The 19,370-nt window shown below is 44.9% G+C and overlaps 1 pseudogene; it reads right to left on the bottom strand.

The window, feature by feature from the left end:
* Nucleotides 1–688: 688 nt before the first annotated feature.
* The window catches only part of LOC106594897 (proline-rich protein 5-like), a 66,848-nt pseudogene continuing 48,166 nt past the window's right edge, over nucleotides 689–19,370 (bottom strand).

The raw sequence follows: 19,370 nt of genomic DNA on the forward strand, positions 1-19,370 counted from the left end.
GTTTCCTTTCCACTGGAACATTCACAAGACTGAAGAGACACCTCAGACTGTTTCCTTTCCACTGGAACTTTCACAAGACTGAAGAGACACCTCAGACTGTTTCCTTTCCACTGGAACTTTCACAAGACTGAAGAGACACCTCAGACTGTTTCCTTTCCACTGAGCCTTTCACAAGACTGAAGAGACACCTCAGACTGTTTCCTTTCCACTGGAACTTTCACAAGACTGAAGAGACACCTCAGACTGTTTCCTTTCCACTGGAACTTTCACAAGACTGAAGAGACACCTCAGACTGTTTCCTTTCCACTGGAACTTTCACAAGACTGAAGAGACACCTCAGACTGTTTCCTTTCCACTGGAACTTTCACAAGACTGAAGAGACACCTCAGACTGTTTCCTTTCCACTGGAACTTTCACAAGACTGAAGAGACACCTCAGACTGTTTCCTTTCCACTGGAACTTTCACAAGACTGAAGAGACACCTCAGACTGTTTCCCTTTCCACTGGAACTTTCACAAGACTGAAGAGACACCTCAGACTGTTTCCTTTCCACTGAGCCTTTCACAAGACTTGAGGAGACACCTCAGACTGATTTAAAGTGGTCAGTAACTGAGCGTCAGTAATACAAACACAAAGAAATACAAAATACGTAGAGTTTATCCTCCAAATGAAGCACTAGAAGTGAAAATCAAGCAAAGAAAATGTATTTAATAAAAGGGAGTTTACTGTAGAAATATTCCATGAGAAATAGACCCTAGAAGGAACGGTGTGTTTAGAGACGACAGTGTGTGTGGAGTACCGATGGTGCCAGGATGTGTGATATTCCCTTGAGATCCATCAGACCTACGGCTGCAAATCTCCAGACACTTTCTCACTAGTCACAGATTTTACAGAAATCAGTAGTGAATAAGCAGGCAATCCAAGATCATCCAACTGGGATTAGGGAAAAGTTACCAGAAACCCCAAATTATACCACACTCTGTCTACCACTCTCCCTGCTGTAACCAGAGGATGAAGAGTCTGAGCAGCTGTGGTGGGAGAAGTCTATGAAGATGCCATCAGGGTCAGAGTCCATAGAGTCCAGTATCTGATCTACCACTGTCTCCGGGCTGGAGGAACAGCTGGGGATCGACCCCGTCTCCGAACCAGAGTGGGCCTGACACAGAACAGAGGGGGACACTGTCGACTCCCCCCGCCGTGGAGGAAGGGTCCTGGGGAGTGGGAGTCCTGAAAGATGGAGGGCTGGAGGTGGGACCCCAAAGACTCAGACCCCACAGACCCACAGAGATCCAGACTTCCTCCACCACCAACAACCCCTGTCAGGCTGAGCTCCTGCTCCAGGGAGGAGAGGCCCGGCTGGGCCGCGGAGGCCAGGGAGGAAGTGGTGCTGATGTCGTTGATGGCGCCTTCTTCCAGACAGGAAGTCATCTCGCAGACGGAATGGCGGCGGATGCCCATGCTGCTCACGGAGCCTGTCTCGGTATCATACTCCACCACAGGCGTCAACATGGGCACGTTGTAGGACTTGGAGCGCATCACCAGGTTCTTGGCGGGGCGTCGCCTGACTTGGGCCACCGCCGCTGCAGACGCTTTTCTGGAGAGAGGATAGGAGGAGGGGTGAAGAGGGATGAGTGAAGGAGAGAAAGAAGTGGTGGGATGGAAGGAGGGAGGGAGAGAGGGAGGGAGAAAGATGGGATGTGAAGAAGTGAAAACAAGACAGACGTTGAGGCCATCTAGACTAGTATAACACAGGAAACTAACAGCACATCAGCTGAACAGCTGTGAATGGAGAGTACAAATCATGCATGATGAAATGTAAATCATTTAGCTGTATGCGTATTAGTCTAACTACCCAGTACGCAGGAGGAGTATTGATGAAATGTAAATCATTTAGCTGTATGAGTATTAGTCCAACTACCCAGTACGCAGGAGGAGTATTGATGAAATGTAAATCATTTAGCTGTATGAGTATTAGTCTAACTACCCAGTACGCAGGAGGAGTATTGATGAAATGTAAATCATTTAGCTGTATGAGTATTAGTCTAACTACCCAGTACGCAGGAGGAGTATTGCATTGAGGATCCGTCGTTGGAGTAGAGACCGTGGGTTCCCAGGTAGGGAGACACCACCTTCTGAACCAAAGCTTCCAGACGCAGGTAGTCCTCAGTCACTCCTTTAGACTCATGGACACCCTGGAACACACACATCACAGTTAGTCCTCAGTCACTCCTTTAGACTCATGGACACCCTGGAACACACACATCACAGTTAGTCCTCAGTCACTCCTTTAGACTCATGGACACCCTGGAACACACACATCACAGTTAGTCCTCAGTCACTCCTTTAGACTCATGGACACCCTGGAACACACACATCACAGTTAGTCCTCAGTCACTCCTTTAGACTCATGGACACCCTGGAACACACACATCACAGTTAGTCCTCAGTCACTCCTTTAGACTCATGGACAGCCTGGAACACACACATCACAGTTAGTCCTCAGTCACTCCTTTAGACTCATGGACACCCTGGAACACACACATCACAGTTAGTCCTCAGTCACTCCTTTAGACTCATGGACACCCTGGAACACACACATCACAGTTAGTCCTCAGTCACTCCTTTAGACTCATGGACACCCTGGAACACACACATCACAGTTAGTCCTCAGTCACTCCTTTAGACTCATGGACACCCTGGAACACACACATCACAGTTAGTCCTCAGTCACTCCTTTAGACTCATGGACAGCCTGGAACACACACATCACAGTTAGTCCTCAGTCACTCCTTTAGACTCATGGACACCCTGGAACACACACATCACAGTTAGTCCTCAGTCACTCCTTTAGACTCATGGACACCCTGGAACACACACATCACAGTTAGTCCTCAGTCACTCCTTTAGACTCATGGACACCCTGGAACACACACATCACAGTTAGTCCTCAGTCACTCCTTTAGACTCATGGACAGCCTGGAACACACACATCACAGTTAGTCCTCAGTCACTCCTTTAGACTCATGGACACCCTGGAACACACACATCACAGTTAGTCCTCAGTCACTCCTTTAGACTCATGGACACCCTGGAACACACACATCACAGTTAGTCCTCAGTCACTCCTTTAGACTCATGGACACCCTGGAACACACACATCACAGTTAGTCCTCAGTCACTCCTTTAGACTCATGGACACCCTGGAACACACACATCACAGTTAGTCCTCAGTCACTCCTTTAGACTCATGGACACCCTGGAACACACACATCACAGTTAGTCCTCAGTCACTCCTTTAGACTCATGGACACCCTGGAACACACACATCACAGTTAGTCCTCAGTCACTCCTTTAGACTCATGGACACCCTGGAACACACAGACACACACAATGAGACTCCCACAGGAAACCACACCTGCTGTACACTAAAAAATCAGTGCTTACCATTTGTCAACCACTTAAAATAAATCTGTCCTCAAACCATAACCATATTTGAGTCTATTGAAATGTCAGTTTCAGAGGAAATACATTGTCCATTAGAGGGCTCTGTGTTTGTTGTGTAGAATAGAACAGAGAGAAAGGGGGCAGGGTAAGAGTATGCGGAAAACACGGAGTAAATACTGAGCTGGAGGAAAGTAACTGAGTAACTATGTCAGAGGAGAGACAGTCACTAACTGTATGTCAGAGGAGAGACAGTAACTAACTGTATATCAGAGGAGAGACAGTAACTAACTGTATATCGGAGGAGAGACAGTCACTAACTGTATATCAGAGGAGAGACAGTCACTAACTGTATATCAGAGGAGAGACAGTCACTAACTGTATATCAGAGGAGAGACAGTAACTAACTGTATATCAGAGGAGAGACAGTCACTAACTGTATGTCAGAGGAGAGACAGTAACTAACTGTATATCAGAGGAGAGACAGTCACTAACTGTATGTCAGAGGAGAGACAGTAACTAACTGTATATCAGAGGAGAGACAGTAACTAACTGTATATCGGAGGAGAGACAGTAACTAACTGTATGTCAGAGGAGAGACAGTAACTAACTGTATATCAGAGGAGAGAGTAACTAACTGTATATCAGAGGAGAGACAGTAACTAACTGTATATCAGAGGAGAGACAGTAACTAACTGTATATCAGAGGAGAGACAGTCACTAACTGTATATCAGAGGAGAGACAGTAACTAACTGTATATCGGAGGAGAGACAGTCACTAACTGTATATCAGAGGAGAGACAGTAACTAACTGTATGTCAGAGGAGAGACAGTAACTAACTGTATATCAGAGGAGAGACAGTCACTAACTGTATATCAGAGGAGAGACAGTAACTAACTGTATGTCAGAGGAGAGACAGTAACTAACTGTATGTCAGAGGAGAGACAGTAACTAACTGTATATCAGAGGAGAGACAGTAACTAACTGTATGTCAGAGGAGAGACAGTAACTAACTGTATATCAGAGGAGAGACAGTAACTAACTGTATGTCAGAGGAGAGACAGTAACTAACTGTATATCAGAGGAGAGACAGTAACTAACTGTATATCGGAGGAGAGACAGTCACTAACTGTATATCAGAGGAGAGACAGTCACTAACTGTATATCAGAGGAGAGACAGTCACTAACTGTATATCAGAGGAGAGACAGTAACTAACTGTATATCAGAGGAGAGACAGTCACTAACTGTATGTCAGAGGAGAGACAGTAACTAACTGTATATCAGAGGAGAGACAGTCACTAACTGTATGTCAGAGGAGAGACAGTAACTAACTGTATATCAGAGGAGAGACAGTAACTAACTGTATATCGGAGGAGAGACAGTAACTAACTGTATGTCAGAGGAGAGACAGTAACTAACTGTATATCAGAGGAGAGAGTAACTAACTGTATATCAGAGGAGAGACAGTAACTAACTGTATATCAGAGGAGAGACAGTAACTAACTGTATATCAGAGGAGAGACAGTCACTAACTGTATATCAGAGGAGAGACAGTAACTAACTGTATATCAGAGGAGAGACAGTCACTAACTGTATATCAGAGGAGAGACAGTAACTAACTGTATATCAGAGGAGAGACAGTAACTAACTGTATATCAGAGGAGAGACAGTAACTAACTGTATATCAGAGGAGAGACAGTAACTAACTGTATATCAGAGGAGAGACAGTAACTAACTGTATATCAGAGGAGAGACAGTAACTAACTGTATATCGGAGGAGAGACAGTAACTGTATATCAGAGGAGAGACAGTAACTAACTATATATCAGAGGAGAGACAGTAACTAACTGTATATCAGAGGAGAGACAGTAACTAACTGTATATCAGAGGAGAGACAGTAACTAACTGTATATCAGAGGAGAGACAGTAACTAACTGTATATCAGAGGAGAGACAGTAACTAACTGTATATCGGAGGAGAGACAGTAACTGTATATCAGAGGAGAGACAGTAACTAACTATATATCAGAGGAGAGACAGTAACTAACTGTATATCAGAGGAGAGACAGTAACTAACTGTATATCAGAGGAGAGACAGTCACTAACTGTATATCGGAGGAGAGACAGTAACTAACTGTATATCAGAGGAGAGACAGTAACTAACTGTATATCAGAGGAGAGACAGTCACTAACTGTATATCAGAGGAGAGACAGTAACTAACTGTATATCAGAGGAGAGACAGTAACTAACTGTATATCAGAGGAGAGACAGTAACTAACTGTATATCAGAGGAGAGACAGTAACTAACTGTATATCAGAGGAGAGACAGTAACTAACTGTATATCAGAGGAGAGACAGTAACTAACTGTATATCAGAGGAGAGACAGTAACTAACTGTATATCAGAGGAGAGACAGTAACTAACTGTATATCGGAGGAGAGACAGTAACTAACTGTATATCAGAGGAGAGACAGTAACTAACTGTATATCAGAGGAGAGACAGTCACTAACTGTATATCAGAGAAGAGACAGTCACTAACTGTATATCAGAGGAGAGACCGTAACTAACTGTATATCAGAGGAGAGACAGTAACTGTATATCAGAGGAGAGACAGTAACTAACTGTATATCAGAGGAGAGACAGTAACTAACTGTATATCAGAGGAGAGACAGTAACTAACTGTATATCAGAGGAGAGACAGTAACTAACTGTATATCAGAGGAGAGACAGTAACTAACTGTATATCAGAGGAGAGACAGTAACTGTATATCAGAGGAGAGACAGTAACTAACTGTATGTCAGAGGAGAGACAGTAACTAACTGTATATCAGAGGAGAGACAGTAACTAACTGTATATCAGAGGAGAGACAGTAACTAACTGTATATCAGAGGAGAGACAGTAACTAACTGTATATCAGAGGAGAGACAGTAACTAACTGTATATCAGAGGAGAGACAGTAACTAACTGTATATCAGAGGAGAGACAGTAACTAACTGTATATCAGAGGAGAGACAGTCACTAACTGTATATCAGAGGAGAGACAGTCACTAACTGTATATCAGAGGAGAGACAGTAACTAACTGTATATCAGAGGAGAGACAGTAACTAACTGTATATCAGAGGAGAGACAGTAACTAACTGTATATCGGAGGAGAGACAGTAACTAACTGTATATCGGAGGAGAGACAGTAACTAACTGTATATCGGAGGAGAGACAGTAACTAACTGTATATCAGAGGAGAGACAGTAACTAACTGTATATCAGAGGAGAGACAGTAACTGTATATCAGAGGAGAGACAGTAACTAACTGTATATCAGAGGAGAGACAGTAACTAACTGTATATCAGAGGAGAGACAGTAACTGTATATCAGAGGAGAGACAGTAACTAACTGTATATCAGAGGAGAGACAGTAACTAACTGTATATCAGAGGAGAGACAGTAACTAACTGTATATCAGAGGAGAGACAGTAACTAACTGTATATCAGAGGAGAGACAGTAACTAACTGTATATCAGAGGAGAGACAGTAACTAACTGTATATCAGAGGAGAGACAGTAACTAACTGTATATCAGAGGAGAGACAGTAACTAACTGTATATCAGAGGAGAGACAGTAACTAACTGTATGTCAGAGGAGAGACAGTAACTAACTGTATATCAGAGGAGAGACAGTAACTAACTGTATATCAGAGGAGAGACAGTAACTAACTGTATATCAGAGGAGAGACAGTAACTAACTGTATATCAGAGGAGAGACAGTAACTAACTGTATATCAGAGGAGAGACAGTAACTGTCCCACCCTGTACCAACCATTGACAGTAAAATAATACGTCCACACCATGGAAAATCCCAGACTGAGTGTTTGCTAATGACACTAAATACCTATTATGGGGAGATCTGGAACTAGTTTGCTTGTTTGGGACTTCATTTAACCAAATCCTTTCCAGAACAACTTCTTTACCAGAACTATTTTGTTATGAAACCTGAAAAGGAACAAAACATTGGTGAAGGGAGACTGTCTTCCGATAATACATTGACTCAGTCAACCACAACACAAAACATCTAGCTAACCAGAGTTTGACAACCACCACATCAATGCATTGACTGGAGTAATGACATCAATGCAAAACAACTAAATTGGAGAGAAATTGTTCACAGATGAAATCTCTTACAACACAACAATGACCAATGAGAGAGAGAGAGAGAGAGAGAGAGAGAGAGAGAGAGAGAGAGAGAGAGAGAGAGAGAGAGAGAGAGAGAGAGAGAGAGAGAGAGAGAGAGAGAGAGAGAGATCCATTGCCGATGGGGTATGGGAACAAAACTTCAACAAAACGTACATTCTTCCCTTGTCAAAACAAACTGATCCTTTGTCTGTGCCCCTTCTGGACGCTTTAATCAGTAGCAGATGTGGCCTAGTCAGCAATACAGGCCACTTAGATGGAACGGTCTCTCCAGTTTAAGGTCTACTCTGTAGTGTCACCCAAGCTGTACCACAGAGTAATGAGAAAGAGAGAGAGAGGAGAGAGAGACAGACAGAGAGAGACACACAGAGAGAGAAAGAGAGAAAGAGAGAGACAGAGACGGACAGAGAGAGAGACAGAGCGAGAAAGAGAGAGACAAAGAGACAGGGAGAAAGAGAGAGAAAGAGAGAGAGAGACAAAGAGAGAGAGAGAGAGAGAGAGAGAGAGAGAGAGACAGGGAGAAAGAGAAAGAGAGAGAGAGAGAGAGAGAGACAGGGAGAAAGAGAGAGACAGAGAGAGAGAGAGACAGGGAGAAAGAGAGAGAGAGAGAGAGAGAGAGAGAGAGAGAGAGAGAGAGAGAGAGAGAGAGAGAGAGAGACAGGGAGAAAGAGAGAGAAAGAGAGAGAGAGACAGGGAGAAAGAGAGAGAGATAAAAGGAAAGAGGATGATCCTGATTTTTACTCCCTTTGAGAAGAGACAGTAGAAAGAGAAATTCATGTAATTGAGGGTGATACTGAGTAAGACTCCCATCTTGTCCCTTAGTCTGAATTCTAGAGCTGTGACGATATCAGTATCAATATATTTAGTCTGAATTCTAGAGCTGTGACGATATCAGTTTCAATATATTTAGTCTGAATTCTAGAGCTGTGACGATATCAGTATCAATATATTTAGTCTGAATTCTAGAGCTGTGACGATATCAGTATCAATATATTTTGTCTGAATTCTAGAGCTGTGACGATATCAGTTTCAATATATTTAGTCTGAATTCTAGAGCTGTGACGATATCAGTATCAATATATTTAGTCTGAATTGTAGAGCTGTGATGATATCAGTTTCAATATATTTAGTCTGAATTCTAGAGCTGTGACGATATCAGTATCAATATATTTAGTCTGAATTCTAGAGCTGTGACGATATCAGTATCAATATATTTAGTCTGAATTCTAGAGCTGTGACGATATCAGTATCAATATATTTAGTCTGAATTCTAGAGCTGTGACGATATCAGTATCAATATATTTAGTCTGAATTCTAGAGCTGTGACGATATCAGTTTCAATATATTTAGTCTGAATTCTAGAGCTGTGACGATATCAGTATCAATACATTTAGTCTGAATTCTAGAGCTGTGACGATATCAGTATCAATATATTTAGTCTGAATTCTAGAGCTGTGACGATATCAGTATCAATATATTTCGTCTGAATTCTAGAGCTGTGACGATATCAGTATCAATATATTTAGTCTGAATTCTAGAGCTGTGACGATATCAGTATCAATATATTTAGTCTGAATTCTAGAGCTGTGACGATATCAGTATCAATATATTTCGTCTGAATTCTAGAGTGTGTGTGTGTGTGTGTGTTAGTGTGTGTGTTAGTGTGTGTGTTAGTGTTAAATTCCGGATACATACTGTGGGAAAAAGCACTAGGTCTTTCCAGTCTGTTCTGCTGGTACTTCTCCCACCCTGAAACACATGTGCTTAAGACTACAGAAGAGACACACATCACCTTTAGGGAAATGTCATTTTCTAGTTCAATATGGCCTTGCCCAGCCCACCATCGCCAAGGTCTAACCCAGCATTAACAAGGTCTAACCCAGCATTACAGAGGTCTAACCCAGCATTACCAAGGTCTAACTCAGCATTACCAAGGTCTAACCCAGCATTACCAAGGTCTAACCCAGCATTACCAAGGTCTAACCCAGCATTACCAAGGTCTAACCCAGCATTACCAAGGTCTAACCCAGCATTACCAAGGTCTAACCCAGCATTACCGAGGTCTAACCCAGCATTACCAAGGTCTAACCCAGCATTACCAAGGTCTAACCCAGCATTACCAAGGTCTAACCCAGCATTAACAAGGTCTAACCCAGCATTACAGAGGTCTAACCCAGCATTACAGAGGTCTAACCCAGCATTACAGAGGTCTAACCCAGCATTACAGAGGTCTAACCCAGCATTACCAAGGTCTAACCCAGCATTACCAAGGTCTAACCCAGCATTACCAAGGTCTAACCCAGCATTAACAAGGTCTAACCCAGCATTACCAAGGTCTAACCCAGCATTAACAAGGTCTAACCCAGCATTACCAAGGTCTAACCCAGCATTACCAAGGTCTAACCCAGCATTACCAAGGTCTAACCCAGCATTAACAAGGTCTAACCCAGCATTACCGAGGTCTAACCCAGCATTACCAAGGTCTAACCCAGCATTAACAAGGTCTATCCATGCATGGCTGACTGTCTCTTTAGGGAAGGGGAGAGTGATGTAAGCAAGGGTATAATTTCCCTCACCCCTCCTCACCCCGGGACTTCAAACAAGAATGTGTGTTTCCTTCCATTAGCTTGCTGGAACAGTGTGTTCCAATAGGAATGCTAATGAGGCTAGCTATGCTAACAGACAGGCCCTGGCTGAAGGAGAGGCAGAGTGTTCTACAGAGCAGTTAATAAAGAATGTGTTTCCTTCCATTAGCTTGCTGGAACCGTGTGTTCCAATAGGAATGCTAATGGGGCTAGCTATGCTAACAGACAGGCCCTGGCTGAAGGAGAGGCAGAGTGTTGTACAGAGCAGTTAATAAAGAATGTGTGATTCCTTCCATTAGCTTGCTGGAACAGTGTGTTCCAATAGGAATGCTAATGGGGCTAGCTATGCTAACAGACAGGCCCTGGCTGAAGGAGAGGCAGAGTGTTGTACAGAGCAGTTAATAAAGCAGAGAGGGGAGAAAGAGGAGGAGAAGTCTGTCACCTTTACTGGTCTTTGTTCTGCCTTTAGTGTGATGCTACATACTTCTAGGTATTGATACGGATACTGATATTGGTACTGATACTGGTTCTGATACTGGTACTGCTCTGATACTGATACTGGTACTGTTCTGATACTGGTACGGCTCTGATACTGGTTCTGATACTGGTACTGGTTCTGATATTGATACTAGTTCTGATACTGATATTAATACTGGTTCTGATACTGGTACTGGTTCTGATATTGATACTAATACTAGTTCTGATACTGGTACTAATACTAGCCCTGATACTGGTTCTGATATTGATACTGATACTAGTTCTGATACTGGTACTGATACTGGTTCTGATATTGATACTGATACCAGTTCTGATACTGGTACTAATACTGGTTCTTATACTGGTACTGGTTCTGATATTGATACTAGTTCTGATACTGGTACTAATACTAGTCCTGATACTGGTTCTGATATTGATACTGATACTAGTTCTGATACTGGTACTGATACTGGTTCTGATACTGGTACTGGTTCTGATATTGATACTGATACCAGTTCTGATACTGGTACTAATACTGGTTCTTATACTGGTACTGGTTCTGATATTGAAACTGATACTAGTCCTGATACTGGTTCTGATATTGATACTGACACTAGTTCTGATACTGGTACTGATACTGGTTCTGATACGGGTACTGGTTCTGATATTGATACTGATACCAGTTCTGATGCTGGTACTAATACTGGTTCTGATACTGGTACTGGTTCTGATATTGATACTGGTACTGTTCTGATACTGGTACTAATGCTGGTTCTGATACTGGTACTGGTTCTGATATTGATACTGATACTGGTTCTGATACTGGTACTGGTTCTGATACTGGTTCTGATACTGGTACTGGTTCTGATATTGATACTGATACCAGTTCTGATACTGGTACTAATACTGGTTCTGATACTGGTACTGGTTCTGATATTGATACTGGTACTGTTCTGATACTGGTACTAATGCTGGTTCTGATACTGGTACTGGTTCTGATATTGATACTGGTACTGTTCTGATACTGGTACTAATACTGGTTCTGATACTGGTACTGGTTCTGATATTGATACTGGTACTGTTCTGATACTGGTACTAATACTGGTTCTGATACTGGTACTGGTTCTGATATTGATACTGGTACTGTTCTGATACTGGTACTAATACTGGTTCTGATACTGGTACTGGTTCTGATATTGATACTAGTTCTGATACTGGTTCTGATACTGGTACTGGTTCGTGTACTGGTTCTGGTTCTGCCTAGAGCCACTCCTCTTTCTTTTCTCTCTCTCTCTCTTAGTCCTGTTCTCTCCTCTCCTGGTCCTGTTCTCTGTTCTCTTGGTCCTGTTCTCTCCTCTCTCCTGGTCCTGTTCCCTGTTCTCTCCTGGTCCTGTTCTCTCCTCTCCTGGTCCTGTTCTCTGTTCTCTCCTGGTCCTGTTCTCTCCTCTCTCCTGGTCCTGTTCCCTGTTCTCTCCTGGTCCTGTTCTCTCCTCTCCTGGTCCTGTTCTCTCCTCTCCTGGTCCTGTTCTCTGTTCTCTCCTGGTCCTGTTCCCTGTTCTCTCCTGGTCCTGTTCTCTCCTCTCCTGGTCCTGTTCTCTGTTCTCTCCTGGTCCTGTTCCCTGTTCTCTCCTGGTCCTGTTCTCTCCTCTCTCCTGGTCCTGTTCCCTGTTCTCTCCTGGTCCTGTTCTCTCCTCTCCTGGTCCTGTTCTCTCCTCTCCTGGTCCTGTTCTCTGTTCTCTCCTGGTCCTGTTCTCTGGGTCCTGTTCTCTCCTCTCCTGGTCCTGTTCTCTCCTCTCCTGGTCCTGTTCTCTGTTCTCTCCTGGTCCTGTTCTCTGGGTCCTGTTCTCTCCTCTCCTGGTCCTGTTCTCTCCTCTCCTGGTCCTGTTCTCTGTTCTCTCCTGGTCCTGTTCTCTGGGTCCTGTTCTCTCCTCTCCTGGTCCTGTTCTCTCCTCTCCTGGTCCTGTTCTCTGTTCTCTCCTGGTCCTGTTCTCTGGGTCCTGTTCTCTCCTCTCCTGGTCCTGTTCTCTCCTCTCTTGGTCCTGTTCTCTCCTCTCTCCTGGTCCTGTTCCCTGTTCTCTCCTGGTCCTGTTCTCTCCTCTCCTGGTCCTGTTCTCTGTTCTCTTGGTCCTGTTCTCTCTCTCTCTCTCTTAGTCCTGTTCTCTCCTCTCTCTTAGTCCTGTTCTCTCCTCTCTCTTAGTCCTGTTCTCTCCTCTCTCTTAGTCCTGTTCTCTCCTCTCTCTTAGTCCTGTTCTCTCCTCTCCTGGTCCTGTTCTCTGTTCTCTTGGTCCTGTTCTCTCCTCTCTCTTGGTCCTGTTCTCTGTTCTCGCCTCTCTTTCTATTTCTGCCGCAAATGAGGGAGTCTTTCTATCCATCCCCGTGTTCTCCATCAAACCTCTGTCTCCTAGCATAGGTTATTTGTATCCATCACCCTCACTTCCTGTCTCTCTCTTTGTCCATCCCTCAGTCTCTATCTCACTTCCTGTCTCTCTCTCTGTCAATCTCTCAGTTTCTTTATCCATCTTACTCCCTGTCTCTCTCCGTCCATCCCTCAGTCTCTTTATCTATCTCACTCCCTGTCTCTCTCTCTGTCCATCCCTCAGTCTCTTTATCTATCTCACTTCCTGTCTCTCTCTCTGTCCATCCCTCAGTCTCTTTATCTATCTCACTCCCTGTCTCTCTCTCCGTCCATCCCTGTCTCTTTATCTATCTCACTCCCTGTCTCTCTCTCTGTCCATCCCTCAGTCTCTTTATCTATCTCACTCCCTGTCTCTCTCTCTGTCCATCTCTCAGTTTCTTTATCCATCTTACTCCCTGTCTCTCTCTCTGTCCATCCCTCAGTCTCTTTATCTATCTCACTCCCTGTCTCTCTCTCTCTGTCCATCCCTCAGTCTCTTTATCAATCTCTCTGGTTTCTCTCTCTACTCTACTATCTCTCCTGTGTGCTCCAGTTTGTCCCTGGCTCCTGGCAGAGGAGACAGCAGATCTGGGTCACCCAGTCACTCTAATGATGTCAGTGGAGAACTGTGCAGAGAAGTCACAGACACAGACGCATGCATACACACATACACACACACACTGAGGTGGGGGTCGACAGCGGTCATGGGAAGAAGGCTCCATTCTGATTTCACTCTGAGACAGTTTCCTGTCAGATCGCTCTCCTGCTCACTATATCACAGTCTCTCTGGTCTGGCATCCTGCTAATCACTGAGAAAAATATGATCTTGTCTGGCATCATGCTAACCACTGAGAACAGAGATGATCCAGATAACTGCACATAACTCAGCCCAATATGACAGATGTCTTACTTTGTATGCAGTTACTATTTTATAGTGATGTTGATGTGGAATCATAGAAGATAACCTGAAGCATGGAAAGAAGAAGAAGTCCCACGTCTCTGCCAGGGAATCCAGTAGCTTCTGACCTGGGGTCAACCAGGAAGTCAAAACAACCAGTAGCTTCTGACCTGGGGTCAACCAGGAAGTCAAAACAACCAGTAGCTTCTGACCCGGTGGCAACCAGGAAGTCAAAACAACCAGTAGCTTCTGACCCGGTGGCAACCAGGAAGTCAAAACAACCAATAGCTTCTGACCAGGAGGCAACCAGGAAGTCAAAACAACCAGTAGCTTCTGACCCGGTGGCAACCAGGAAGTCAAAACAACCAATAGCTTCTGACCAGGAGGCAACCAGGAAGTCAAAACAACCAGTAGCTTCTGACCTAGGGGCAACCAGGAAGTGAAAACAACCAGTAGCTTCTGACCTGGGGGCAACCAGGAAGTCAAAACAACCAATAGCTTCTGACCAGGAGGCAACCAGGAAGTCAAAACAACCAGTAGCTTCTGACCCGGTGACAACCAGGAAGTCAAAACAACCAATAGCTTCTGACCAGGAGGCAACCAGGAAGTCAAAACAACCAGTAGCTTCTGACCTGGGGGCAACCAGAAGTAAAAACTAACAGTAGCTTCTGACCTAGGGGCAACCATGAAGTCAAAACAACCAGTAGCTTCTGACCTGGGGGCAACCAGGAAGTCAAAACAACCAGTAGCTTCTGACCTGGGGGCAACCAGGAAGTCAAAACAACCAGTAGCTTCTGACCTGGGGGCAACCAGGAAGTCAGAACAACCAGTAGCTTCTGACCTGGGGACAACCAGGAAGTCAGAACAACCAGTAGCTTCTGACCCGGTGGCAACCAGGAAGTCAAAACAACCAATAGCTTCTGACCAGGAGGCAACCAGGAAGTCAAAACAACCAGTAGCTTCTGACCCGGTGGCAACCAGGAAGTCAAAACAACCAATAGCTTCTGACCAGGAGGCAACCAGGAAGTCAAAACAACCAGTAGCTTCTGACCTGGGGGCAACCAGGAAGTCAAAACAACCAATAGCTTCTGACCAGGAGGCAACCAGGAAGTCAAAACAACCAGTAGCTTCTGACCTGGGGGCAACCAGGAAGTCAAAACAACCAATAGCTTCTGACCAGGAGGCAACCAGGAAGTCAAAACAACCAGTAGCTTCTGACCCGGTGACAACCAGGAAGTCAAAACAACCAATAGCTTCTGACCAGGAGGCAACCAGGAAGTCAAAACAACCAGTAGCTTCTGACCTGGGGGCAACCAGGAAGTCAGAACAACCAGTAGCTTCTGACCTAGGGGCAACCAAGAAGTCAAAACAACCAATAGCTTCTGACCTGGGGGGCAACCAGGAAGTCAAAACAACCAGTAGCTTCTGACCTGGGGACAACCAGGAAGTCAAAACAACCAATAGCTTCTGACCTGGGGACAACCAGGAAGTCAATTCAACCAATCCTTAAAAACGTCTACAGCTGCACCACAGAAAGCATCTTGACTGGCTGCATCACTGCTTGGTATGGCAACTGCTTGACATCCGACCGCAAGGCTCTACAGAGGGTAGTGCTCTACAGAGGGTAGTGCTCTACAGAGGGCAAGGCTCTACAGAGGGCAAGGCTCTACAGAGGGGTAGTGCTCTACAGAGGGCAAGGCTCTACAGAGGGTAAGGCTCTACAGAGGGTAGTGCTCTACAGAGGGTAGTGCTCTACAGAGGGTAGTGCTCTACAGAGGGCAAGGCTCTACAGAGGGTAAGACTCTACAGAGGGTAGTGCTCTACAGAGGGCAAGGCTCTACAGAGGGCAAGGCTCTACAGAGGGTAGTGCTCTACAGAGGGCAAGGCTCTACAGAGGGCAAGGCTCTACAGAGGGTAGTGCTCTACAGAGGGTAGTGCTCTACAGAGGGGTAGTGCTCTACAAAGGGCAAGGCTCTACAGAGGGTAGTGCTCTACAGAGGGTAGTGCTCTACAGAGGGTAGTGCTCTACAGAGGGCAAGGCTCTACAGAGGGTAGTGCTCTACAGAGGGTAGTGCTCTACAGAGGGGTAGTGCTCTACAAAGGGCAAGGCTCTACAGAGGGTACTGCTCTACAGAGGGTAGTGCTCTACAGAGGGTAGTGCTCTACAGAGGGTAAGGCTCTACAGAGGGTAGTGCTCTACAGAGGGTAGTGCTCTACAGAGGGTAAGGCTCTACAGAGGGTAGTGCTCTACAGAGGGAAAGGCTCTACAGAGGGTAGTGCTCTACAGAGGGAAAGGCTCTACAGAGGGTAGTGCTCTACAGAGGAAAGGCTCTACAGAGGGTAGTGCTCTACAGAGGGTAGTGCTCTACAGAGGGTAGTGCTCTACAGAGGGTAGTGCTCTACAGAGGGGTAAGGCTCTACAGAGGGCTAAGGCTCTACAGAGGGTAAGGCTCTACAGAGGGTAAGGCTCTACAGAGGGTAATGCATACAGCTCAGTACATCACTGAGGCTGAGCTCCCTGTCATCCAGGACCTCGATACCAGGCCGTGTCAGAGGAAGATCCAAAAAATTGTCAAAGACTCCAGCCACCCAAGTCATAAACTTTTCGCTCTGCTACCGCACTGAAAGTGGTACCAATGAACCAAGTCTGGAACCAAGTCTAGAACCAAGTCTAGAACCAACAGGACCCTGAACAGCTTCTACCCCCAAGCCATAAGACTGATAAATAATTAACCAAATAGCTAACCAGAATATCTGCATTGACCCTTTTTGCACTATTCAATTCAATTCAATAGACTTTATTGACATGAAAAGTTAAATTACTTACATTGTCAAAGTATACATATAACAGAAATGGTGGGACCAACAGCAATAATAATAGTAGTGGACATGGGATTACCATTAACAGCAACAATATTAATGAGAATAACAATACATTAAATCAATAGTAGTAGACCAGTCTCAACCTGACTGAGAAGACACATGACATGGTGTACGAAAGCCAAAACAAAACTGAATATTATTGACATTACATTGCACTTTTCACTGGCTGCCCTCAGGTTGTGGCAGGAGGACACATATTTGGCTGTCCCTCAGGTTGTGGCAGGAGGACAGATATTTGGCTGTCCCTCAGGTTGTGGCAGGAGGACACATATTTGGCTGTCCCTCAGGTTGTGACAGGAGGACACATATTTGGCTGTCCCTCAGGTTGTGGCAGGAGGACACATATTTGGCTGTCCCTCAGGTTGTGGCAGGAGGACACATATTTGGCTGACAAAACTGCACATATTGGGTTTTCACCCAATAAATATTTTATAGTTAAATATATTTTATAGTTTCAAATTCTTTGTACTGAATGATAATTTTGGGAAAGCACTATTCTCTTAGGTCTGCGTATTTGCCACGGTGTAATAGGAAATGCAGTTCTGTCTCTACCTCTCCCCTGGAACAGAGTGAGCACAGCCTGTCCTCTCTGGACAGCCAGGTTTGCCTGTGATGACCTGTCTCTATAGCCAGACTGTGCTCACTGAGTCTGTACCTAGTCAGTGTTTTCCTCAGTTTTCTATATGTCACAGTGGTCAGATAGTCTGCCACCAAGTACTGTCTGTAGCATTGAAGTTTACTTGGATGTTTTTGTGGTGTCTTTCCAATAGGTGATGTATTTTTCATTTTGCGTTGTGATGATTTGGTTGGGCCAGATTTTCTGAGTGATGTCCTGAGGCTCTATGGGGTTGGTTTGGGTTAGTGAACTGAGCCTCAGAACCAGCTGGCTGAGGGGACTCTTCTCTTGTTTCATCTCTTGACATTGTAGAGCTGTGATGGAATGTTTTGGGGTCACTTGGTTTTAGATGGTTGTAAAATGTGATGTCTCTTCTTTGGATTTGAATGAGGTGGGGGCTTTGGCCCATTTCTGCTCTACATGTGTTATTTGGAGGTTTTCTTTGCACTTGCAACACAGTCTGGCAAAACTCTGCATGCAGTATTTCAATTGGATGTTTGTCCCATTTGGTAAATTCATTATTAGATAGTGGACCCTATACTTCACTGCCATTTAGAGCAATTGGTTCAATAACTGATTAGATTTTTGTTGCTGCCAGATTCTAATTGGAATTTCGATTTTAATGTTCCTTTAAATGGCATAGAATGCTCTTCTTGCTTTGTCTCTCAGCTCCTTCACAGCCATGTGAAAGCTACCTGTGCAGCTGATATTTAGTCCTAGATATGTGTAGTTTGTGGTGTGTTCTAATAGAACTGTGTCCAAATAGAATGTATATTTTTCATCCTGATTTCTGGACCTTTTTGGAATATCATTATATTCCGTTTTTTTTTAGATTAACAGTCAGAGTCCAGGTCTGACAGAACCTGTGATTAACGGTCAGAGCCCAGGTCTGACAGAACCTGTGGTTAACGGTCAGAGCCCAGGTCTGACAGAACCTGTGGTTAACGGTCAGAGCCCAGGTCTGACAGAACCTGTGGTTAACGGTCAGAGCCCAGGTCTGACAGAACCTGTGGTTAACGGTCAGAGCCCAGGTCTAACAGAACCTGTGGTTAACGGTCAGAGCCCAGGTCTGACAGAACCTGTGGTTAACGGTCAGAGCCCAGGTCTGACAGAACCTGTGGTTAACGGTCAGAGCCCAGGTCTAACAGAACCTGTGGTTAACGATCAGAGCCCAGGTCTGACAGAACCTGTGATTAACGGTCAGAGCCCAGACAGAACCTGTGATTAACAGTCAGAGCCCAGGTCTGACAGAACCTGTGGTTAACGGTCAGAGCCCAGGTCTAACAGAACCTGTGGTTAACGGTCAGAGCCCAGGTCAGACAGAACCTGTGATTAACGGTCAGAGCCCAGACAGAACCTGTGATTAACGGTCAGAGCCCAGACAGAACCTGTGATTAACAGTCAGAGCCCAGGTCTGACAGAACCTGTGGTTAACGGTCAGAGCCCAGGTCTAACAGAACCTGTGGTTAACGGTCAGAGCCCAGGTCAGACAGAACCTGTGATTAACGGTCAGAGCCCAGACAGAACCTGTGATTAACGGTCAGAGCCCAGACAGAACCTGTGATTAACGTTCAGAGCCCAGGACAACCGGTGCAGATGATCTAGGTGCTGCTGTAACTCCTCCTTAGTGGGAGACGGCAGCACCAGGTCATCTGCGTACAGCAGACACTTCAGTGTTGTGCAGGGTGAGACCAGGTGCTGCAGATTCTTCTAATGTTTTTGCCAATTCATTAATGTAGATTTTAAATGGTGTTGGACTTATTGAGCAGCCCTGTTTCACTCCACGTCCCTGAGAGAAGAAGTCTGTTTGCTTGTTGCCAATTTTAACCGCACATTTGTTTTTAGTGTACACTGATTTAATAACATCATATGTTTTCCCTCCAATTC

Source organism: Salmo salar, unplaced genomic scaffold (assembly GCF_905237065.1).
Source record: "Salmo salar unplaced genomic scaffold, Ssal_v3.1, whole genome shotgun sequence".
Classification (NCBI taxonomy): domain Eukaryota; kingdom Metazoa; phylum Chordata; class Actinopteri; order Salmoniformes; family Salmonidae; genus Salmo; species Salmo salar.